Raw genomic sequence first — 26,008 nt, 5'->3', positions numbered from 1 at the left:
AAAAAATTAACTGTTTTAAGGTTTAAAATTAACATTTTTAAGGTCAGAAAGGTTTGAACTAAACTTTGTTTATACGGCATTTGTATTGATTTCGAAAACGATACCTGACCTTAACCTTACCTAACCTCAAATTTGACGTAATTAATAGTAATGAAGTGACACCCAAGCATTACCTAAGGGCCCCCCCAAAGCATCCTTCCCTCCCCTGGACAATTACGGAAACGTCAGACATCGAGACGCTGACGAATCGATAGTAGGTAGGGGGGGTCAAACAGCCGGCAGTCGCCATCCGAACACCGCACCTCGTGTACGGTGGCACTCTCAGGTAAGTCCTTTCGATATATCGAATCTACATTTATGCGTGCATGTGTTGTGCCTTTGCGTTTCTTCGTCCATGCCTTAGCTAGCGCTGCATGTAGGGGACTCACCCAGTCTTGTGGAGAATGTCTGTGGTCACGGTTGTACACTCTTGTCCGTTAACAAAAGCGTTCATCCGGTATCGATCGTTGCTGGGGTAAGTTGGTTGCTAGGATATTTATTCCCAACATTGTCATCTCTATGATGATTTTATGATCCTTTGTAAAGTTTAAGTTTTAAATTTTCAAAAGGCTTAGAAGAATTAAGTTCGAAATATTTTGCAACTGTTCAAGCATCATGCCGGCCGGCTTTTTTTTCAGTTCCATAATGAATTTCAATGTATTTAATTGATTTTATCTTTAAACAATAACCCTTTTTTCCAAAGGAACTTTCTTTTTTGTGTGGGTTTAATAAAATAAGTCGGCACATGTAGTGTTCGCGCTTTCACAACAGGCTTTAAATCTTTATTGTCAATAATATAAATTTTTCTTGTATAGTTTCTTTATATTTTATAAAAGATAAGTATTCTACACTAAAAAAGAATAGTTCATTAAGACTAAATTTTATTTTATTTTTTATAACTTCTTATAATTTTGATTGAAACCTCTATTATATAAAAAATATCATCTCACACATTTTTAGTGAATTAAGCAATGTTAGGAGAAAAAAACTCAAACTATTCATGTTTTATGGTTATAGATTATAAAGAAACTAGTGTTACAGAAAAATAAATACATTTTTTTTATTGACGATTTTTACCACAATATATCAAAAATAGTAGAAAGTAGTGTTTCATGTAAATATTAAACAAATCATATTTGGTAATTTTGGTATTACATAACGATAAAAGTTTTTTTTGCCATGAATTTGAACTTGAGTTACGAATTAAGCTGAAGAAAACAATAATTTTCAAAAAACTCAATTTTTAAAATCTTATTGATGTGTCAAGAGAAAACTATTAAATATCATATAGATAATCTACAAGATTTGGATTCGGTTAATATATCTTAAGACATGTGGGTATACCTGTTAATCTGCACAGATTGTTTTTTTCAAATCTATGATTTATTTATTTGTTATCTTTACACCCAAAGTTTTACCTAAAAGTGTTTAACAATTAAAGAGAATAAGATCTCCTACTACATTTTATTAAAACCTTCAACGTGTAAATTTAAATCTTGAAAGAAAAAAAAATTGTGACTTTTACTTAAAATAAAACAAAAAGATATACTTTGACGCTTGATAAATAATATTCCAATAATAAAAAAAAATGTTTGCGTATTCAGAATAATATTCATTATGTCTTAATTAGATCTTTTTCTTTTTTTTTGGCTCAAGTCTAGGACCTGGAAGTAAATCTTAACTGACCCAGGTGGGAATTGAACCCACAACCTTCAGAACTAACGCCCCAACCTGACCCTTTTCTTAAAATATCATTAATGTTATTCTCTCTTTTTTTATAAATAATAATATAAAATACAGACGATTCACTGAATCTCAATATATAATACCTTTTTTTATTGTATTGAAAGACACCGGTGCTTTGTTATATTGCAGAAATGAACATGAGATCAATAAATTAATTCTAAAAAAAAAAATAAAAAATAATATAGAAATGTAATCATTTTAATTCCAATAGTAATTTGTTATAGAATTATTGGATATACTGATGGAGTTTTCAATTTATTATTATTTTTTTTTTTATAGATCAATATTAATTTTTTTTTGTTAGCGCTAATTTAAGATTCATTGTTATTATAGGATTGTAATTTTAAAACAAAAAAAATTTACTTCAAGTTTATATGCTTAGAGCACATTACTAATAGGTAATGTAAAATTGATTTAATGTTTTTTTTATTTCTTTTAATAGGGAAGGCCGGCTTCTAAACAATTTATAATGTAATTAATTTTTTGGATTTTTTTTTTAAAGGAACTGATTTATTATAACCTATGTTTAATTAAACTGTTTTGTCTGTAATTTTTAGGAGCTGTCATTACATCTTTTAAAATTTATTTACTTATTTGTATCTCTAATCTACTAGAGTATTAAATGATCCAGTATTAAGCAGTCCATGTTGTGACTGCAGGGTTGAGTCAAGCTGATAGGTGTCTTTATGGAGGGAAGGTACACTATGTCTCGGTAATCATAGTGACTATTAGTAATTTTTATTATCTAACTTTGATAACAAGCATGGTGACATGGCTTAAAAGTCTACTAACTAGTTGTTACAAACCCATTGTTACGGCTCATTAAGTCTTAATGGTCCAAAGATCACAGAGTTGCGGTTTTGAAAAACGTAAATTTGGATTATTCCTGCCAAGTAACCCAAAATTAAAAACTACGAACATTTTTCCACCAATACTAGACGTTTTTCTAATATTTTGTATCTTTTTTTTTTTTTTAATATTTTCATGTAAATTAGAATATAAATTAAAAGATACTGAGTTTTATTTCTACCGTTTGTCACAACACGAACTGTAAAATAACTCTTTATTAAAAATTAAAATTGTATTAATAAACCCCTTTACAATAAGGAAAGAGCTGCTTGTAGCCGAGTAGGTTAAAGCGTAAACTTTAAGCTCCTGACTGCAGTCGCGCTGGTTCGAATCCGGCCTGAGTGGTCGACTTTTACAGTGGTTACAATAGAGTGGTATTCTGTAGATAACTCCCAGTATGTCAGAAATGACTAGGAAAGAGGTCATAAGAAAATACTATGAGGACAATATATTGTTTTAAGGCTAATTATTTAATAACGCATTGTTGAATCGTATAACATTTAAAAAAATAATATTCTCGGGATTAACCTTTGTAATATTTTGAAATATGACGTTATTGCATCGAGACGATTTTTTAAAATTGCAGTGTTTGAAACCTAATTTTATATATTAAACGCTCCCAACCAGTATCCACCACCCCTGAATACCGGTGACGTGGCTGGGAGAAAAGCATTGGTATCTCTTGGAACCCTGCTTTGCCTTCCACTTGGGGGTGGCAAAATGTAAATAGTGTATATAGGTGCAAATGTGTATTTATTTTATTACAAAATTATATTTACAATAATATTATTGGAAGCCAGAATCATTTTATTTTTTTCAATACATTATGTAATCGATAAAAAGAAAATATTCACTTAAATATTTGTAGTTTAATGTTTCATGATATGAATCCAAAAATCAAATAAAAAAAATGCAACCTAACGATATTGATTAAAGTTTCCAAGTCTTCTCAGTTAATTACCGCTTACAGCATAAATCCCCAATGAAGATCAAGAAAACATTTTATGCATAACTTAAAATGTATTCATTTAATGGTTAATTTTAGGTATTTTTACTCTTTGTAAGCATCTAATTCCTTACAATACAAAACAAAACAAAACCAATAAAAATCATCGACATCAGATAATATATATAATATATTTATTAACGTTTTAAAATTTCGCTAAAAAAAACTTGCTATCTAAAGCAAGATGCCTATAGAAAATCTATAATACAAATTATACTAATTACCACTAGTATAATCAGTTTAATATTTTAAGAAGAAAAGTATTATGATTAATATTCATGCATTAAAATTATATTGTTTTATTGTTGACGAGCAAATTGGATAGAACTATTTTAGTGATGTGAAAGCTTGTCGGAAATAAACTATGTTAGGAGTTTGGGATCAAATAAAATTGTGTTGTTATTACAGTTAACCAATCTGCAACAATTAAAATATATTATATTAGAAATAATATTTTTATTTATTTTTTAAAATAATTTATATTTATTATTTATAAGTGTAAAATAATTATAACATTGTCATTGCTAGGGGTGCCTTTTGCAAGAGACTATTGCCCACCGCTAGTAATTAAAAAAAAAGTTAGTCAAACTGCGATAAAAATATCTATAAAGATAAATCAATCAATAAATCTAGCAATAAAAAACGAAAAAAATATAATTTTTTTAATACTTTTATTTGATTATATTACGATCTGACACATTTAAAGGCAATCAGTAATAATAATGTATGCACCCATTCCTACCATATTTAAAGACAAATGAAACAATTCAAAAGTGAGTGAATGGAAACAAACAAAGTAAATGGAAGTCAAAATATAAATAAAATATCTTAAACTCAACTTATGAATTTATACACCTCTAGACCGAAAGCTTATATTTAGGACAAAAGAACAGCTTACCTCGAGTTGGGACTGGGAAATTATTCTTGCTTGCTCAGATTAAAAACCGTTTTAGTTAATTTTCAAACAATGGTGAAAACAACCGGCCTTCGGTTCAACTTGAGAAAATCCCAACATTGCCGTAATTTGAGTTTATTATGCATATAAAACTTCTTGTGATTTCTTTACTATATGTTTATCTCAAGTGGCAGTGTCCCTTCTAATAAAAATAATAACAACTACATCATTTTTTTAAATTTAATTATCATAATTTAACCTATATATCCTTCCCGGCCTGACCAACCCCACTAAGACCCCCGGGGAGCGACGGTCCTATATCACTTTAGAAATAATTACCTAAGACGGGAAGAGCACACTTAAGATAGTTTAATCCAGTAATATTTAAAAATCACCTGAAATTGGAAAACGGCGTGAACTATCTTACCAATTCAGATATCTCCTTTTAAATTTATAAAAAAAATATTAATTTTTTCAGTTAATAATTTAATTTCTCATTTTATGATCTTAAACTTGTATTCTTTTAAAGCATTATATTTTATGAATTAATTACGTATTTGCATATACTATTATATAAGGTACTAGGGACTATATAATGCACTTGATTCGCACAAACTTGATGCACTTTTCAGACAAACTGTCTATATTACCCATCAAAACCTTATTATTTGATCCCATTAATTTTTAGGAAATTTTTCCTATTGTTAAATTTTTATATTATCGATGATCCTATTTCCTTATAGACTCTCCAATTAGATTTCGGTTGGATCTAGTACAATTGGAAAACATTTTCTCACACTGATTAACGACATTTATTTATACTAAATTAATTAGAATTATAAAATATCAGAAGCAACGTAATGGTTAAAGAGCTACTGATAAGAAACGCATTATTCCTTTTATTGCACCCGCGGCATAGCACTGCTATCAACAAATGATGACATAGGGACTGATAGTGCATTTAAAAATCTACGGATTATTTATAGATGTATGTTTACAGAAAACAATTCTGGTATCTTGAGATATGAAAACTGCTTTATAAAAAGTTGACTTATATTCATAGATGATTTAATACTAGATTTACGTTAGGTGATTTATTCCTATCGTTATTGGAGATAAAATAACAATTTCCGATTATTACTTATTATTATTTCGGCGCAAAACAAGGCCCAAGTAATTTTTACTTTCACTCAAACAAACACACACACAATATATATATATGTATAAATTATATATTTAATGTGTTACATAACTGAGATTTCACACCAAATGTTTCACTTAGATCGACTTATCAGTATTGCTCCTTGTATAGTCGATTTTTACATTATTTTTTTCAAGATTTTCTTGAAACTGCTGTTACGATTTTGATAAACTGCTTATATCAATTTGATATTTAATATTATCTATATCTTATCCTCTTGGAGATAGTTAAATAGGAATTAAATGTATTTTCAATAGAGCTTCATCTAAAGTATGTACCTTTAATCTTGATTATATAAAATATTTAACTATTGTTAACAGTAACACAATTTTGACGAATATAAATTATAATAAAATCTAATAATCAACTAAATGGGAGGAGGAATATATTTTAAAATGGAAAATAAATTTCCATAAATAATAGTGTTTGAAGAAAACTACCCACAAAATTAATAATTACTTTGGTTATAAGATAGTATTTTCAATATTCAACTTCCGCAGAATAAAAAATAAAATGAAATCACAATTATTTTAAGATGTGCTCAAATGAAAAAGTTTCAATAAGTGAAATCAGAAATTTTCAAGATATTTTAAAATAAATCGATTGAAATATTTATACTGGGAGATATTTACAAATAAATTTTAAAAAACAATATAAAACATTTCAATGTCATTATAATGCTCATTATAAGTTTCTCCACGATATAGAGCTACAACTAATCAATTAGTTGATCAATATCAATATCAAATATCAAAGGAGATATTTCAGATGTACATGAAATTACGCATGTTTTTCGTACTTCAATGATGGACAGGCATAAACTGGCGCCCAATAAGGTCAGCAAACTGCTGCCATTAAAACAAAAATTATTTCATTATTCACATAATAACAATGATTTAGTTTATTTGATTTCTAAATGATAAAACGATAAATAAATGTTTATTTTTACTTTTAAATGTTAAAAACGGTAAATTAATAAGTTTAAAATACCTTATTAATATATACACATAAGATCTACATCCTCATGGTCCATGTTTCTCTTATCATAGCCAACTCATGAAAATAATTAAACACTTGTTAAAATTAATCTTAATATTATCAATAACTTTCTCTTTGTGTGGGTTCAATGCCATCCCACAGTTTGCTACAAGTTTGATATTGATTGCTTTGTTTAATTCTAACATAAATAAAATAGTGTTCTTTTAAATCACTGACTTAAACCAAGTCATCTTATTCTTTTCTTTTTCAAATTTTGTTATTTATATGTTGTAGTGATAATACACATGTTTTCCATTATCAATGTGCTGTCTATTCATAATTGTTTGAATAGATCCATTTTTTTATAAATAAATACATTTCATTCATTCAACTTTCTTATTTAAAACAAAACAATAGCTCTGAATCTGTGTATATCATTCATATAAAGAATAATCCTAAATTTTCTTTGATTCTTTTGACTTTTATTTTGTTATTGTCTCACTACCCTTTATTAATTTATATAAAATAATTTATGTAAATTTTTTTTTGATTTTAACATAAAACTTTTGAAATACACTTTAGAAAGATTATTCTTTAAACATTTTTCCTGGAGATTAGAGTACATCCCAGGACTCCTCGATATTATGATTCCAGTTCCCACCACTGATCCATATGCCTAGGAAACATTCACAACCATATGAAGATAATTTTTTGTACACCATCGATGAATCAGGGCTGTTATTGCTGAGTGCTGAGATCACAGGATTGGAAATGCAACTATGATAGGATCAAATCCGTTTCCTCCTTTTCACTACAGGTCAGTCTCTCCGGGAAGCTAGAAGTCACCTCCCTTTATTCGTAATGTAATTGCTAAAATCAGGATTGTGATACTAGTGTAAAAGGGTTATGATAAAATAAATTCTCCATGACATTTCTTTATTTTATAAATGAGGGTAATCTTTGAGGTAATCGGTTTTACAAAAAGTATTATCAAATATTTTATTTTATTCGAAATCACTTAGAGAAGGCCTACTAACTGTTCGTTCGATGTCGGGGCTTGAATCATTATAAAATTGTTTTCATGAAGTTAACTATATTTAATTTGTTTATCATCCGATCCTGCCTTCAAGTCAAAAATTAAAACACATTAATGCTTGATAATTTGTCCTCCTCTTCAGTATCTACAATTACATAATATTTTTTAAATATATTTTTCTTCAGTTGTATGTAATCCATTAAATTCAGTTTTAATTGTTTAATAGGAAAAGGTCCAATAAATTAGAGTTTCAACATTATTTTCTTACTTGCCTATCTGCAGTATTATTGGGTGAATCACAAATTGTAAATAAATAACACGTTTCTCCACTGCAATGGAGTTAGGTCAATGACTAGATTAAAAAAGATCAAAGATCAAAAAGTTTAATGAGCTACTTGGGGGGGGAGAGGTACTTCGATTAATTATTATTATATAATTGGATTCCAGATATCAGGAATAAAGGGATTGAAGAAGGTAAACAGTATCCCTGAAACACCCATGGTAAAAAATAAATAAATTACACATTGTTGTGTTTTTTTTGTTGACCTGAAGGCAGGGAATAAATATATATTTAATTTATTTTCTATTAAATTTTAATTATTTACAAATACATATTTTTAAAATCATATTTTCAACTGTATATCATAGAAGGAAAACTTATTATAAAATTTACAACCGCCAAATCCCAGTAGTCCTAATCAAAGTTGTGCAAAGTTTCGTGTCTAGTGAATGATCACGTAATATTGACCAAAGGTGAAAGAATTATTAATCATTTAAATTGGTGACACATCCTTGAGCCCTGCTTTGCCATTCTTCGTAATAAAACTTATTGATATTAAAAAAAAAAAAAAAAAAAAAAACCAAGCATAAATCAAATTTGATTAAAATTTTATGAGTCAGGAATGATTTTATAACTTGTACCAACTCGAACTTTAACCAGTAATTTACTATTTTAGATTTAAAAAAAAAGTCACATGCATTTATCACCTGTGATTCCTGTTAAAAATGTTGTTTACTTAGATATGTTGAAGTGGAGAGAAATGTTTGATTTTATTCCTTTAATTTCTGCCCGTGAATTCTGTTTTTTGAAAATGAAGATCTGTACTACTACAGCTCATGAAGGGTCAGGGGTTCAGTACATTGTAAGAATGTACATACTATTTCTTGAACAACAGTTGAACAAGGAGGTGATTTGTTCATGATCTTACTAAACCGTCAGATTTTTCTCCAATTAACGGTATCCATGTTATGAGGTGAGTGGACCCCGGAGGTTATAATTAGTCAAAAACACATGTATAGTGAGACAATGTATATAGAACATAAGAAATATAGATTAAACGAAAAATATATCGATTATATTGGAAATGTGCTAGTATCATCTCTGTACAGTTTATGTGCAAATAAGTGATGGTCTTAAAATTTGACCGCTAGTGTATCTATAAATTTTAGCCCATATAAATTTACGGCATCGTTTCCCCCTGTTGATATGAAAGAGATGATATGAAACCAGTGACGTGACTGGGAGATAAGCACTGGGATCTCTTAAAGGCCTTGCTTTGCCTTCCACATGAGAACGGCAAAGCTTGGTTCTGACTTCCCAACGCTGACTGTAAATATTTTCAATAGGTGCGAATTTGTCTCAAATGTATTTATTATATTTAAGTTAAAACGTAATTGTATTTATCCTTTTTATAAATTATTTTGTTTCTTTTTTTTATTTTATAATGTATTGTTATCATTTAATATGAATATATGAATGAAAACTTATAACTCTAATACACTAAATATTAGGCTAAGGCCTTTATTGTAACAGATTGTATTATTATTATTCGGTAAAAATTATAAAAGAAAAAAAAAGATATGAAAGATTAATTTAATCCATTAAGCCACAGAAGACTACAAATTAGTAAATCGAATAACAAAATAAATTACAATACAAAATAATTATTAGTTTTTTATATACCTTAGTTTTAATTACTTCTTATTTCATTAAAAACCATTTTCGTTTCATAATTACATATTACCGAAATTACGAAAAATTGAAATAAAAGCTAAATAATAATAAAAAGTATAATATTAAATTAAACTGTCCTCAGCTCTCTTTATATTCGGTGAATACAGAGAACAGGTGCTCATGCATCAGGATTAAAAAAGAAACAACTGCCACTCTTCCTGCCGGTAATAACCAGTTCCGTTTCTATCATTAACTAAAGTGCATTTGAGCCAAATTGTAAAAGTTAATTTAGCTTAAACGACATAGCAAGTTGAGTCAACATCTTATGGCACTAAAAATAGGCTTGTTTCAACCAACAACCACTTTTGACTATCAAACTACCGTAAGCATGGGCGAAACGGAATTTCTATTCCAAAACATGTACTACGTATGCATCTGACAGTTTCTGGCAGTCAGAAATAGTCGTAGAAATAAACATAAAAAGTCTTATAGCTTTTTTTTTTTAAGACAAATGGTGCTGTTTAAAATGTGTGGTGACAATTTTCAGTAATTGTAATATTCCGTTGATGAGAAGATAGTAGACCGTGGATAATATATATGGAGAAGATGATTGGGAGTGCGGTCAGCGAAGAACACAAATAAGTTTAAAAAAGTATTTATTAGTGCCAAGCCAGAATTTCTAGCCTTCATCAGGGCAATGAACAAAAAACAAGATAACAACCATTGAATAAAAGGATATATAGAATGATTAAAGTAAATAATTGTACATAATGAAAATAGATAAAAATAAAGTAAGAAAATAAGTGGGAAATAAAACGTATATAGTTAATTCAATACGTAAGTAAAATAACATAATTATTGAAATAAAAATATAAAGTTATATAATTCAAAGAAACAACTAAATAAACTCAATTGTCCACAAACTGCTAGTTAAACAAGGAAACTGTCAACAGGACCTATTTTTAATCCTACTCTTGAATATTAAACTTAATGCCAATGACTGATAAATATTTAGAAATAAATTAACAAAAGTAGAAATAAATCTATAAATGATATAAGAAGTGAAGAAATATGCAACTGATAGTTGCTAAGGTTAGGTAAGGGAAGTAGGTTAGGTGCGAATATTCTCTGGCTAATACATGTGGCAGTTAAAGCGACAGTTGCTTTCACTGCTGTAACAGTTAGTATCAACTATCATGTCATATCTGAGAGTGCCACAGCACTACCATGACATTAAATGTCATACTTTTATTAAGCTTACCATACCAGTTTCTGTAGTCGTACTGTCACCGTCGAAACGGATCTTTTGTGATTCTTTAGTGCTTATGATCCATTCATTTCGAGATTAAAACTTGTAAACTTTCAATATTCATTTCATCATTGGAAAAAATTTAATCAGTGCAAGCTTTTTAATGTACACTGGAATATTTTACTATGAAGCGAGCATAGAACTAACACAACTTTGGAAGGTTTTTTTTTTTTTTTAAAAACTAAAGAAATTTCTTCAAATGTTCAAAATTTAAGCTTGAAACAGAACTAGTCGATACTGTTTTCATTTTTTCTGTTGCATATTCTGATCTTAATATTGATAGAATATTTTTAATTGCAATTAAATTCTTAAGTAATATAATGCAATATCTAATTGCATCCGTTGTTATTTGATAATTACCTTACTAAAATCAAAACTCTGATGAATTGAATTTAACTGTTTCTCAAATGCTAATTGGTGCACTCAGTGTTTCATTTTCCCTAAAGTCCAATAATCTTTACTAAAACCACTATAGTATGGCTTTGTATCAAACTCTAGTTTTTTTAATCGTTTTTTTTTATAGTTTGAACGTGTTTTCAAGTCATATTCTAGAATTATACTATATTTTTTAACGACTCGCAGTTAACCATAGTTGAATGTCACTAAAGTCAAAGAGATGCTGGTGTATTCTTAGCCTCACTAAGGGATCCATTGTCGTGTGTCATCAAGTGGGAGAGCGGTCTTCATGAACCCAATCAACACTTCTTTTGATGAGGCAACTCCCAACTCATCTTGCACTTCAACTGTGCTGTTTGTGAAAAAATATATAACAGGTAAATAACGTTATTTGTCGTTGTAATATATTAAATGTAATATATTTAACATTATTTACTTAAAATCATATTTTGGGATGATTTTTTCAAAAATTAGAATTTAATGAGAACTTACTCTTCTCTAGTTTACAATCAAAACCCTTCAAGTCCGAATTTTCAACACAAGTGTGATAAACTAGTGAAATTCTGCCTGTAGATATTCAAATCAAGAAATAATTGATCCACGTTTACATTAGTGGTGTAAACCGAAATTAGAGTTTTGAGTGATTCAACATTTTCGGAGAAATTCTATAAAGATTTTGGTAAGAGAATAACACCTTTCTGGGATAAAAATAGTTGGTCACAACCATATTCAACAATTTAAGAACTTCTGAAGATATTCCACTCCATAATTAATTATTTTTTAATGAAAATGAATTGCGGTGAGGACAGAGTGATTTAAACCACTTTTGCTCTCAGTATCTCAATTAATCCAAATCAAACAAAACCTTCCAATTCGAACATTGAACTCAGAAAGTTTTGATAGTAAGCCGAAGATGTCTCTTCAAAATCCATCATTTTAACTTTTTTTATTATGAGCAATTATGTTTACTTATATTTATTATAAACAACTTTATTTATTTTTTTTTTTTTTGGTGGATTCATTTTTAATCAATATTGAGATTAAGGAAAAAACTTTTTGAACGATATTAAGAACATATTTTTTACTTCCGCTTACCTATTCTATAGAATATAAGAAAATATCAAAAATCGTGAAAAATGTTAAAATTCTACTTTATAGAACCGATTTTTAATATTTTTCGATTTTCATAAAAAGGGCTCTAACAATTTTATTAAATTTAGTGATAATAACTATGACAAATTTTAAAAAAATCTTCCTTCAAAGTATTATGTTTTATTGAAAAAAAAAAAACATTTCTCAGTGTTGCAATAATAAACAATGGATAACTACAAAATATTAAAGAATTTTATGTTTAACTAAAGGAGAAAAAGGGAAAAATAAAAACATATACTAAAACTAAATAAATAAATTCGAACCGGAAAAACCGAGACCACCCGACCTTTAGCAATTGTATTATGACTTTATTTTTTGCTAAACTGTTATATATTTTTTTTTTGGCCGGAAAAAAATAATATTCCTGGAGAAACCGTGAAATACAACTTCCTTATAACAACAGAAAAATATGATTTCTTTTCCCTCATAACTGTTGTCATTCCCTCACCTTAGATTTTTTTTTTTTTCGAAAATTACAAAAACAGCGATAACTACGACACAACCCCACCTATCTACACAAAACTTGGAGACGTATTTGGGGTGCTAAGTGAAAGTTGAGTGATGCGCACCACACTATATTTTTTTTAAAAATATAATAATATAAACTTATAAAAGTTATATAATATATATATATACACAATTATTGTAATACTGCGATATACAGCTTATCAAATAGACAATGCTTCAAAAAATTCATAGTAATTTATTTTAAATTCTACTTATTTTCAGCTGTTTTTACTGAATCTTTTTTTTTTTCCTTTTATGTCAACTGAATTTAATTGTCAATATAATTTAATGTTAATCTTTTATAACATAGGTTGCTCTTGAAAATATGTAAATTAAGGAGTAGGAGCCCATATTTTAGAAAAAATTATTATTTCTTTTACTAAATAAAAAGACGAATTATCCCAATGAATGGATTTGCCGTGCAGGACCAGTGGCTTGGCCTACAGTTCTCCAGACTGCATTTATAAGTCATAACGGTTTCGAAATGGTTAGTTTTGCTCATAGCTAATATTGTGTATATAAACAACGAGCATTCCGATAAAACTACCCTTTACAGGCTCGCCTGTGAGTTATCAGGGAAAACCAACTGACGTTAACCACTCCCACTCTACTATCGTTTCCTTATCGTCAGTCTATCGCACCTTTCTGCTCTAAAGTAAATGATTGTATTACGTGTACACGTTGTGCCATGTTTTGAGTACCAATGCTTAGGAATCGTTGTGAAGTAGATAAAACTAATTTATTTTTATTTGATATATAAATGTTTTTTTTTATTTTTAAAGGATTCCAATGTATTTCTATATGTTTAGTTTCTTAAATTAGAAAAAAGAAACAAAATTTTTTAAGTATGTTCAAAAACTCATTTTTGAATTTAAAGTGGTGCTTTATTTAGTTATTAATAATATTTATAATTTCGTAGGTAAAAATTAAAAAAATCAAATGAATTAGTCACTTCTGTTTTTTGTTTTTTTTATTATTTTACCTCATGACTCTAATTTATCTGAGACTGCGTTCCTCACAGGAGTTCTCTGTCCACCTAATTCAACTACATTATTATTGCAATATTTTTATATTTTAAATTAATGAATAACTCTTTAAAATTGAAAGAATTTTTCAAATAATTAAGAAAGATTACTTAATACAAAAGTTTTAACAGCTCAGCTTTGATAAAAAAATTGCTCTTTGAATTAATTTATTTTAATTTTTATCTTTTTGAAACAAATAAAAACGTTTTGGGGTTAAATGGCGCAAACTATTGCCTCGTTGAAGCCAGTACACACTGCAACGGTTGAACTGTATAATAGTTTCCGTCATATTTATTGGCATGACTACTGTTACACTAGGTATAGCCTGATAGTTGCCAGTGCATATTGTGGGAATGAAGCTACTGTCATGACAGTTCTGTCCAGTTCACGCGTTAGATAACAGTACTTGTTACGGCAGTTCAGCTAATGTTACATTAAAGTATGTTTACACAGTGGAACTTTACATACACGACAGCATAGCATAGTCATAGCAGCTGCCATAGTGTAAAAGGTTTAACAATTACCTTCGCATTAACATTTACTATCATGGAAATACAGTAGAGCTATTAATACTAGATAAACATCAATATCAATCGCGGTAGTAAAGCTATTGTCCCTTAATATCCATTTATTAGTGATCAATTTCTTTATTAAAACTTTTTCAACAAAAAACTACAGTGCCCTTAATACAAATTAAATTGGAAATTTAGAAAGAGAAAAAACAACAACACTTTAGTGGACAATTTAAAAATAATAATAATCTTTCATGTTCTACTTTTGGATGGATGTATTTTGTGAATGAGATATATCTCATTGTTTAGAAGATATATCTCTAATTGGGCTCTGAAAATGTCTAAAATCGGTAAAACAAGTTTTCATAAATAGCTTGTATTGTAAGCCTCGTCTCACTCAAACATCACAGAATGATGAAATTAAGAATGGACATTCATAAACCAATTCAGTTTTGAGGCAAACTATTGTTTTGTAAGAATTGACTAATGTTTCTCAAACAGTTTTTGATGAATATCTGCGGCAAATGGATTATTTCACTTGGAAAAGTGCAAAGTGGAAGGATCAGAGGAATTTATTCGTAACTGACCTTCCTCGTTGTGTAACGTATAATTTCCTTATGTTTTATTTCTTTTGGAACCTGGTGATATTTTTCTATCTACTCTCGTAGTGATGCTTTCTTATTAACGAATTAGCATCGCAGGTGTTCATCGAGGAAGGATAGAACGCATCTAATGCAGAATTGACCGTTTGGTATGGAATATATGATGTGAGACGAATTATGTTTTTATGTTAAATTTTTATCTCTTCATTGCGCCACAAAACAAGTATCGACCTCAAAACATGTTTTCTATTTATCACAGATAATCACAACAATCTATTTCTTATGATGTATTATATTCATGTTTTATTTACTCTAATACAGAATTAAGACATTATTTACTAAAAAATAATCATATATTCTTTTACAATTTATCTTTTGGTTGAATTATTAACCAGGACTATTAAATCAAGACAAATTAAATGTTTGATATCTGTATTTCACACGATTCTATTTTTATGATTTTTTTCTTACAGAATGTAAATACATATTTCAAGGACTCCACCTTGCCTACAAAATAACAACTATGTTTATTAATCATAATTAAAGTATTATTTATTGTTTTTTTATACCATCTTTATTCCCCTGACAGTTATTTAATGTATCCAAAGAGTTACAAATTAAATATTAAAATTAAAATTTGTGTCCATTGTTTGTTAAAATGGTCAGCTGTGAGGAAATAATATAAATCAGTGTTAGTAAGAATATTTATTGGCATGGCGGTGTCTTGGAGTCATGAGATGGTTGCAGAACAATAAGCTAGGGGGCAAAGAGTCGTCTGGAGATTCGTCGCGGTTCTGATTCCACCACCACGGGCTTCCTCTCCCGCTAGGTCACGCCACCCCCTACCACAGTACGTTGAACCCCTCTAGGCTAGAAAAAAATGTCTAGCAATAAAAGATTTATGTTTGTCATAAAACCAGTAGAGGAACCATAGGTAAACACAATAATGATCACGTAGCTTTACTATTGAAAATCATGTCACAATGTTTATTTTAATTTGACAATAATTAGATATTCTCGTCCAAACAGTCAAGGGACTGAAGCTGCAACATCAATCTTTTTTTTTATTTTATTTATTTATTGTTATTTACAACTGTACAAAAAATATATAATAAGTAAATTGGATGAATGTTTCTAATACTTGAAAATGTTGGGAAGGATCCACCCAATGGTGGTACTTCAATCATCAATCGTACATCGAAAAAGTGTAAAATCGATTCCATAAAGTGAAACTTCTGGTTGATCGATTTTAACGGAAACGTTGCTGTAATATCCTTGGCATACACATGCCCTAGATATGTAATTTCAGTTTCGTATGACTTTTTGTTTTTGAGCTAAACTGTTCAGACACATGAATATTTTTTGAGTCTTTTTTTTTTTTGATTCAGGGAACCGTCAAGTTGTATTTCCGTCAAAAACTCCATTTCAAAATTGTGCACTATCGCAATACTTCCTCTTATTATATTTTGCATGTATCGGTATTTGGAAGTAAAACACTGTACAATAAACCTATTATTGAATTTTAACCTTTAATAGTCTAATCGAGGCTGTTAACACTTATTTTATCGGATTCCTTGACATTTCCTAGTCTTTTTCAACTTTCCCGGCCGCTAGATATCATGACTTTAACACTATCTTCCCATGAACGTTTCGGTCTACTGTTCAGATACCTTACCCTATATTTAGTCCTGCAAAATTTTTATATATCCCATCATTATTAATCCTAAAGACTTTATCTACTTACATCAACTGTATGGAACCTATTACTTTAGTCATGTAGCCCCTAAAATTCTCCAGTGGATTCATCCTCCTTTGGGACACACATTGAGCTTCTAGATTAATTGAATAGTCTGATATTTATATATAAATCCTATCTAATAAATCTGCAACTTGAAGATATCTTTATAAGTTTCCCATAATCCACTTACAAAATAAAATATTTATATGTCCTTATTTTTAAGTTGTTGATAAAAACTTCTTTAAAGTATCCCTGCTTCGTCGTGCTATAACTAAACCTACCCTTGCAATATAATTTAAAAAAATAATAATAAAATAAAATAACGGCTTGTGGCTCTTTGATCCTGTACCCAGCATGGCTTTAGAATGCAACTTATTTATGTTAAGCTACGTTCTTCAGGGGAGTAAGAAAAATTCAGTTTTCTTTCTTATTATTATGATACTAGTTATAACCCCCAATATAACCCTATTATTATTATTACTTATTTATATTATATTATTTATTACTATTATTATTATTGGTATTATAAACCCCAAGCTGCTCTTATGTCCATGTACCATCATAATGGGGAGAGATAAATTATTTTATTTTTTATTTTTTTTTGGAAAGAATTAAATTTCAAACCTTTCCTTTTTTCAGACTAATGAAGTATTCTTTAGTTGTGATTTTTTTGTAATCATCAATCTTGTGTGTTGTCTTATATTAATCTTGACTGTCTTATCCTGGCAAGACAACTTGTTTTTTAGTTGTTCACTTCAGTTTGTAAAATGGTGGAATGATGTAGCAAAAAACAGTTATAAAATTCATGCAGTATGGAGAAGAATATTCTAAAATTTTGGAAAACGATATTATTTCATGTTACAGCCCTCAATCATTATAATTACATCAGGGTATACATATGCGTTATACATGATTTTATCAAAGATACTCCCCATGTTATCTATCCCTAATTCTGCTCAAAAAACTTAATGTTAATTATCATTACCTGCTTATAATAATTACCTTCTACATTAAAATACTTTGTTAAAAAATTAACAAATCGAGAACTGTGTCTGCTGGTACAATGTCCTCCGTTCTTTGGTTACTTTTTGAGATTATTTTGGCGAAAGTTTTTATATGGTAAACAGAATTAGTCTTTTGGGTTCCTTTGAATATATTTTCTTCTTCAAGCTGTGATACCATTCGTGGCAAACCAAGACACCCTGTCCTGCAGTAACCATTCATTATGTTCCGCATATCCTTGTCAAAAAGATCCGCCGACCAGAACTTCTCCTCGGTAATTTGCTTATACTGTACATAAGCACTTTAAATGACATAGTTACCAATGACCGTTTTTCATTGTGATGATAAAATCACCCCATTTTCCTTATGTAGTCGATCCTGAAATTTAATCCCATGACTGCGACTCTCACTAACATTAATAATATAAAAATATGTTGCTGTAAAACATTAAATGTTGAAAAATAGAAATATCTAGGTGTTACGGTGGAAAATGCTTTTTCTTGGGAACCCCACGTAGTAAATGTTTTAAAGAGATTAAGAGTATGCTCATATAAAATTTATTCCCTCCCAATTGTACTTAACAGAGAAGCTTTAATAATGGCGTACAAAGCACTATTTGAATCGATACTAGGATATAAAATCGAATGTTATGCTGATAGTCATGCTGATAGTTACTTATCAAAACTTGCAAATCTACAACATCGAACATTAAGAACAATAACACACCGCAGTGATAAAGCAGAAAATTTTGAAATTGTTGGTACTTTACCACCTTTATTTTTTCAGAATTATCTTACAATTTATGGATAGTAATTTATTAAGAAAAGAAAAAATATATCTAAAAAATGTTAGGAAAAAGAATTAAATTTATCGAACCACCCTATAACAATATAAACATACTTTAAACTATATGGTACCATTTCTGTTCAATCGTTTACTTGAAGAACTAATAAATTTATCAACAACAAACAAAACTAAAAAATTAATATTTTATTGGGTTTTTTGATTCACCAAACGACCATATCTGCCTGTATTTTTTCTTAATTCCACATAATTAGTGGAACTAATTATATTACGATTAAAATTAGCTATGTATGTGTGTGTTTTTATTTTTAGATTATTCTAGTGTCTTGTTTTATGCTTCTTATTATATTAATTCACTAATTTTACATTTGCAATATTTTTATTCACTTGATAAGTTCTTTCAGATATTTTTATTATTATTATTTTTTATTTATTTAATTTTTTTTTAAATTATTATTATCTTCTTTTTAGTATATGTTAATTTAATTATTAGTTTTATCACTAGAGATTAATTCATAATTTTTTTTCCTGATCCCTCTAAAACAGAAAAAAACAATAAATTTTGAATGCTTTTACTACTACTAAATACAATAATTCATATTGTACCGACCTAGCTTATAAATTGTAGTAGCATCCGCAACGCCCTAATAGTCAAAATTATAATCAATAAATTTCACTTACGCCTACCATTTTTATGTGTTATTTTGGCACCGATTTGACACAAAATAGATGTTGTCATCTGAATAGACCATATTTGATGTCATTTTCTAAATGAAAAAAAAACAAACTATTTACTCTCACATCTCTTTTTCTTTTTTGTATATTTTTTACAAAGAATATCAGTAGCAGGAAAGGAGATGTGTTGGACTGTTTCACTATCCCGTGTAAATGTTAAACTTTTTCTCACGTACTTGCCATATCGCCTCACTTTGTTTCGTGTCTAAAAATAAATCAGTTTCGCTACTCCAATGTGAAAACGCTTTCCTGGTGAATCTGATTTAATTTGTTGTACATGGAAAGGTTACATACTTTGATATGGATATCACTAGTTCTTAAATGCATATTTAATTTAAAAATAAATAGACAAAGCTCGCCTCTCACAAAAAAAAAAAAAGAAAATGTTCAACATATATAAATTTAGATATTAGATATTCTTCTAAATCATATGAAGGATTCTAATGAGTTTCAAAATAATGTAAAAAATATATTCATAAAAATTTGTTAAGGTTAATAAACTTTCAATTGAATGTAATTTATATTAAATTATCATATTATAGTACAACGTTTCGTGACCACTGTCACACATTCATGTACTACTTTAAAACTCATAATTTTTCATAATTTGAATTTCATATAGGAAATCATGTCACATCTTTACACTATTCTCACTTTTCTACCATTACTTATAGTAAATAGTCCCAAAGGCTACTTTTTAAAGTTTAACGGTTTGGATTTGAATTGTTTACATTGCTTTGAAATTGGTACGTTCCATAAAACATATTAAAAAATAATAGCATATCGATTTATAAAATTATCATTTTAAAATTATATCTTATTAATTCATACTTACTATGTTATTCTAATGTCACAGTCTTAATTTGTCTTCCGTAATATCCCTAAAACCTGTCTGATCATTTATTAAAAGTAAGTTGCTGTTAAATCAATAGCTATCAGGATATAGCTTATTAATTATATTGTCTTATAACAATTATAACATTATAACAATTTACACAAAATCTTTTTTATAAGTTAAGGAAATCGTCCAGGATGAAATCAGGAAAAATGATTCATTGTTCTCTTGACCATTTATTATTGTTTCATGTACATTGCTATGTGAATTTTATAATAATCTGTGAATGTAGTTTGATTATTTTTCTTGTTTCCATTCATTTTTAAAATTTTATTTTTGTTTTTTATATCATCTTTTTGCTTTTCTCTTTATTATTCATTCGTTTTTTACTATCACTCGTACTACTGTACCAAAATTTGTTTATCATTATTTTTGGATATCCATTTTCTTTTAGTTATTTTCTTCAGCCTTTTTTATCAAGTTATTTACCGTTTTTTATTATTTGTGTGTATGGATGATTGGATTGGTAATTAAAATTTGTATTAGTTTTTTGGACCATTTGGTATCTTTTTTCATGTTATCTTTATATGATATCAATTCTAATATTCAAAATAAATGAAAATATCCAAATATCTAATATTGTTGTTTATGACTTTCTCAATTTTAATTTGTCATTCTGGCTAATGAACTGGATTACTATTTTATCTTGTTTATTTTTATTTATAAACAATAACAAGTCATCTGTGTATTTTTTATATTTTACATTTGTATTAGCTTATATTATAATTCTTTTAAAAATTTTTAAATTAGATTTTCATATATATTCCACTTGGGTTAGTGGCCATGTTTGATTCCATCGGTAGGCCTCTGACTAGCCAATAGTACTCATTATTATATTTAAAGAAGCCATTATTATTAATTATTTTTATTCATTCAATAAATGTGTTTTTGTTTTTAATTGTAGTATCATTTTGTGTTCGGTCCCAATTTATTTCTAATAATTTTATTACTTACCCTAGAATATATAGGAAGAGTTTCACAAAAAAAATTGCCCATAGTTATTCACTTACAGTTATCAAATTCTACCACTTACAATTAGATATTTATTCGGAACGGCTTTAGTTTTTCTTTTTTTTATATGTATATATATTTTTTTTTTCTCATTAATCGTTAATTTTGTTTAAACGTTAACTAGAAATTATTAATTAAATTAAAATGAAATGCACTGAATAACACTGCAATACGCTCGGAAGATTATATCGCTGAATGATAATCGAGAAAGCCGCGTTGAGGAAAACGTATTTTTAAGGGGTCAACTCATGGAGAATCACCACAAGAACTCCCACATAATTTCATCGGATAAGATTTTCGTCTAGACCTCTTGCTGTATTCTCACAAGCCTGATGTCAGCATTTTCGAAGCTTTGGAACCATTAACTAATAGTTCCTTCAAAATGTGCATCTCTTCTTCCAAATGCAGTACCAAACCTGTTTTTCGGCATCGGAAAATACGTTTGCAATAACGGGGTATATTATTTAACATTATGCGTAGATAAAACAGAAGGCAAGAGGTAATTTTGTTGCTAGTCATTAATCTTGTTCAATACCTACCTCCATAGGCGTTGTACAAGATTAAGGACCTCTAAATGGACTAGGAACAAAATTACCAAAATCAAACAAAATAATGTCTTCCTATTCATTGATTATCTGCCACAAAGTTGGTAACAATGAATTTTTTTTTGTTGACTAAAATAATTTTTAAGAATATTTACAAATAAACGGGCTTAAGTGACAGAAGATTCACTACCGCGATAGATACTTACGTTTACCGTGCTCGACGTGAATAAAAATTACTACTTTACGGCCACAACAGTAAATGTTATCGCGATAGTAACTTTCATATATTTTACCCCAGGACAGTTGCTTAGAAAGTGATGTTGTGGCTTTACAATGTCATTGTGTTAACGGATAACTTCCTAGCAGCTAAACTGCCGTAACATGGATTATCACGTATCACGTTATATGTAGTGCGACAGTATTATCACAGCAGTAAATGTTTCTATGATAGTAGCTTCTCTACTGTAAAATATAGTACCAGTTATTACACTATACCTAGTGTGACAGTACAGTCATGATAGTGAATGTCATAACAGCTACCTATTATACAGTTCAATCATTCTTGTGCGACAGTTTCTGCTGTGGCTGTAACGTGTTCATATGTAAAATAGCTTTAACAGCAGCTTCACTGCCGCCAAATTTCCATCAAGAATTACGGCGACCGTGTTGTTCCCTGCTCTCGGGAATTATAGTGATATAAATCTTATTTGGATTTAAAAAACAGATAAAACCAATCTCTGGATTACAATTTCCGATAAAAGAACGAATTTGTCAATTTATATGACTCGTTTCACTATTTCACTTTTTACTCTGTATTTATTTCATACAATTTATTTCTGTTTTTTACTTTTTAATTTATTTAATTCAGTAATTGATAACTTTGAGTTAGCTGAAAATTGGATTATCATAAACAAAGAAATTTCAAATCTTGCAAAGGCTATTTGAAAAAAGTAAAATAAAATAAGAGGAACAAAAACCAACTATGAAAAAAGTAATTTTGATTCGAGTGTCGTTCAGTCAAAATGAATAAACGATTTGACAAATTATGGCATCAAAACCATTAATCAGCTTTTATAGAATTGATTGATAATTTATTTTTTTCTTAGGGTTATCATTGAGTTGTCCTGCAGTCTGAGGGGATTATAAAAGTCAAATTAAAATGAATTAAATCACACTCGTATAAAACGTCCCATATTACAAGGACGGTTTTTTTTTTATTATTAGTTTTAAATAAAAAGTAAAAAAATTCTAGCAGCTGCATATGACAAATTGTGAGGCCAAAATAGAAACAAATAAAAAAATTTACAACCACGTCTTAGGCTGTTTCTACTGAAATTCGTAAGCTTATTAAAATCTTATGGCCGAAAACGGGTTTTGTTCCTATAAATGGTTAATGAGAGAAAAGAAAACATTGAAACTAAAAAGTATAACTTATTTAATTTTAATTATAAATTGTTTAGTAAGTACTGAATTATACAATAAAAAAATATATCGATGTCCAACAATCGCATTAACACCGAAGTAAAATATTTGGCTGCTCTAAGATTTTGAAAACTTTCAAAGAATATTTTAAAACACTTTTTAGAGGAAGGATTAATTCACGAACTCTTTTCTTGTAATCCCCACTGGGTGATGAGAAGTAGTTTGTAACTAGACAAGAACCTTTGAAAGTGAACACTTCACATTAGAATATTTATATTTAGTATAATATTTATTGAAGAGAATTAATACAATTTTCCAATAATTAAGAGCATTAAGTATTAGTGTTCACTTCTTCAATTCCTACTCCCTACATATTTCCTTATAATCCGCTCATACCTCTCTGATAGAACCTTTAAAGTAAATCATAACCTAGCCTACTCATCTCTCTTTTCTCAGTCCGCCGGTGTTCCTCAAGGTAGTATCTTAGGTCCCATTCTTTATATAGCTGACATCCCAACACACCCTAACACAGTCCTAACAACATACGCTGATGACACATGTATACCGTCTGTAAATAACGAGCCAACTAATGCATCACAAATACTACAGACACACATAACATCTATTGAAAACTGGTATCAAAACTGAAGAATCAAAATAAATCCCGACAAATCTCACCAGATCACCTTTACTCTCCGTCGTAAACCACTACCCACTTGTCCTACAGTATCCTTTCTAAATACTCCACTAACGCCTGTTGAAATTCAGGACTCCATCTTGACAAGAGACTTACATGGAATTCACATACAAGACTGAAACGACAAGAAACTGGTCGTAGATTTCGATTGCTACACCATCTTGACAAACACTCTAAACTAACCATTCACTACAAAAAATTATTATACACTACGATAATCAGACCAATTTGGACATATGGAATTAAGCTTTGGGGCTCCTCCCGCATCCAATCCTTACAATCCAAAATCCTACGTAAAATCCTTGATGCTCCTTATTACGTTACAAATAAACTCATTCACAAAGACCATAACATCCCATTCGTTGCAGATTTGGCCCAAAACAGATATGCGTCTTTTCATTCCAAATTCCTTACCCATCCTAACCCATTAATTCTTAATCTCTCATCCTTAACAATCCCTGATAATCCTCTGAGGCGTCTGAAAAGAAGATGGCCACGGGACCTTCAAATTTAAAAATACTTGAAGTACCACCAATGGGTGGTTCCTTCCCAAGATTTTCAAGTGTATATGAAACATTCAACATATTTACTTATTGTATTTATTATTTGTACAGTTGTAAATCACGTTAAATAAATTTAAAAAAAGTATTAGTGTTCAAATATCCATTCATAAAAATTTACAGAAATAAAAGAACAAAAGGAAAAAAAAAAAAAAAGGAAAAGATGTAAATGATAACAATAGTATTCACTTAATTGAAAGAAAAAAATTAAAATAATAATAAAGAAATATACAAATAAAAGAAAATATTATCATGCTTTGAAAGTATAACTGATCCAATGATAAAAAAATAATCTATGTACAAAACAGAGAACATTAAATTCAAGTAACAATAAAATAAATACACATTCCCACCTATATACAATATTTAAATTCAGCCTGAGGAACTCCAAGCCAATTTTTGCCACTCCCGTTTGGGAGGTAAAGCAGGGCTCCAAGAGATCCCAGGGCTTCTCTCCCAGCCGCGTCACGGGTATTGAGGGCCAATGGAGACTGAGTGAGAGCGCTTGAGCCCCATACACACGACTTGATTGGAGAAGTGGCTATTGCCAGAACTCCGTCAGGATTCTTAAAAGGTCTCAATGCCGTTTCAACCATATTAGAATGTTAAATTTAATTTCCTCATAAGATGCTGGTTTTCCCATTTTTTTTTTTTTTTTTTTTACGTAGTATTACTATACTTACTTTTACTAATTTTGGAAGAAAAGAAAGTATGACTCGAAAAAAAAAATATATTTTCTAAAAATAATATTACCTATACATACTTTATTAGGTGAACAAAAATTGGGTTGAACATAACTGAAATGTCCTCCTCTTGGACTAAATAAATACAACTCTATTATACTTTACAGTGACCTACAATACAATGCATTCTACTATCCAGCGACCAACAATATAATGCACACAACTCTACTATACTATGCAGATAAGAAATAGCTGTAAATTTTATTCAACCTATAATTCCGCTCAACAGGTTCCGAATTCAATTCGATCATGACTGAATTGCTTTCTCGGAGCTGGAAGTATACTTTTTTATTGGTTTACCGTACCCCAATAACTCACTTATAGAAGCAAAAGAGTATTAGCGATTTTCTAGATTTTGCAGCGACTTTTATTTTAAAAGAAAATACCGCTATCGGTTTTTTTTTTTTTATGATAGGAAATACCATTTTATCGCACGAAACCCTCGGTTTAAAAAATATTATGTAATCCGTTCTGGATTACATAATATTTTTCCGTTCTAGAAAAATGCTTTCTTTTGCCTGCGTTGAAGCATGAAAAGAGGAAATTGTTAATTCTTCCTGGAGAAATTAAATTTTTTGAAGTACTTAATCACATTTCCGTTTGAATAACGGGCAGATGTAAACATGTCACAAAATTAATACTTAATTAT

At 29.1% G+C, this 26,008-nt stretch overlaps 1 protein-coding gene across 3 annotated transcripts in view; it reads left to right on the top strand.

Moving 5' to 3' along the window:
• Window positions 1–232: 232 nt before the first annotated feature.
• Window positions 233–26,008, top strand: part of LOC106680411 (protein rolling stone) — a 67,405-nt gene continuing 41,629 nt past the window's right edge. The window contains exon 1 of one of the 3 annotated variants that reach the window (XM_014420112.2): window positions 233–325. The gene's annotated coding sequence lies outside the window, so the exon portion shown is untranslated. Of the gene's footprint in view, window positions 326–416; window positions 515–13,770; window positions 13,793–26,008 lie in introns of those variants that run through there. The other 2 variants (XM_014420113.2, XM_067050548.1) reach the window with 2 other exon arrangements.

This window comes from Halyomorpha halys, unplaced genomic scaffold (assembly GCF_000696795.3).
Source record: "Halyomorpha halys isolate HHAL.00 unplaced genomic scaffold, Hhal_1.1 Scaffold260.1, whole genome shotgun sequence".
Lineage (NCBI taxonomy): Eukaryota > Metazoa > Arthropoda > Insecta > Hemiptera > Pentatomidae > Halyomorpha > Halyomorpha halys.
This window is presented reverse-complemented; position numbering and strand designations above follow the sequence as displayed.